The sequence below is a fragment of the Pleuronectes platessa genome, chromosome 5 (genome assembly GCF_947347685.1).
Source record: "Pleuronectes platessa chromosome 5, fPlePla1.1, whole genome shotgun sequence".
Lineage (NCBI taxonomy): Eukaryota > Metazoa > Chordata > Actinopteri > Pleuronectiformes > Pleuronectidae > Pleuronectes > Pleuronectes platessa.
Window position 1 is genome coordinate 10,265,880 of NC_070630.1, and position 571 is coordinate 10,266,450.

Below are 571 nucleotides of genomic sequence, written 5' to 3' on the forward strand. Positions count from 1 at the left end.
AGGGGAAGAAAACGTTTTATGGCCGTCCTATGCATAAGCTTATGAGTAAGTGGAAGGGGGAAGCCATGCATTCCTATTGAGGCGGATGATTTGTTTGTTGACAGGAGGCTATCTGCTAATAGCTTAGTATGTTACTTGACCTGTTAACTGCTACAGCAAAGAGTAGAGCTTTGCATTACTTATTCATGCACGTTGACAGGAAAGGAGCTTTACCCAGGAAGAGGGATGTTGTGATCGCTCTCAGCGCGTCAGGCTGCGGATCGGACAATAAAAAGGACGGTTTCCTAATGACAGCGAGCCAAGCGGCCACGTGTGTCTCTATGCTTCTCAGACGGTTTCATCATAGCACCGATAAACAATAGAACACATGGCGAGCAGTTGGTTTCACACCTCAGTAGAAAAGGAAGTACAAGAATAACTCAGGGAGAGGTTCAGAGATATATTGGACCCAGAAACACATTTTGTGTCTATAAGCAAAGCTGAAAGAGAAACTCGATATATTACTCTGTGAATAAACCCAGTGAAGCATCAAGACATTAAGTGAGAAGAGGAAGCAATGTAAGAGATGATA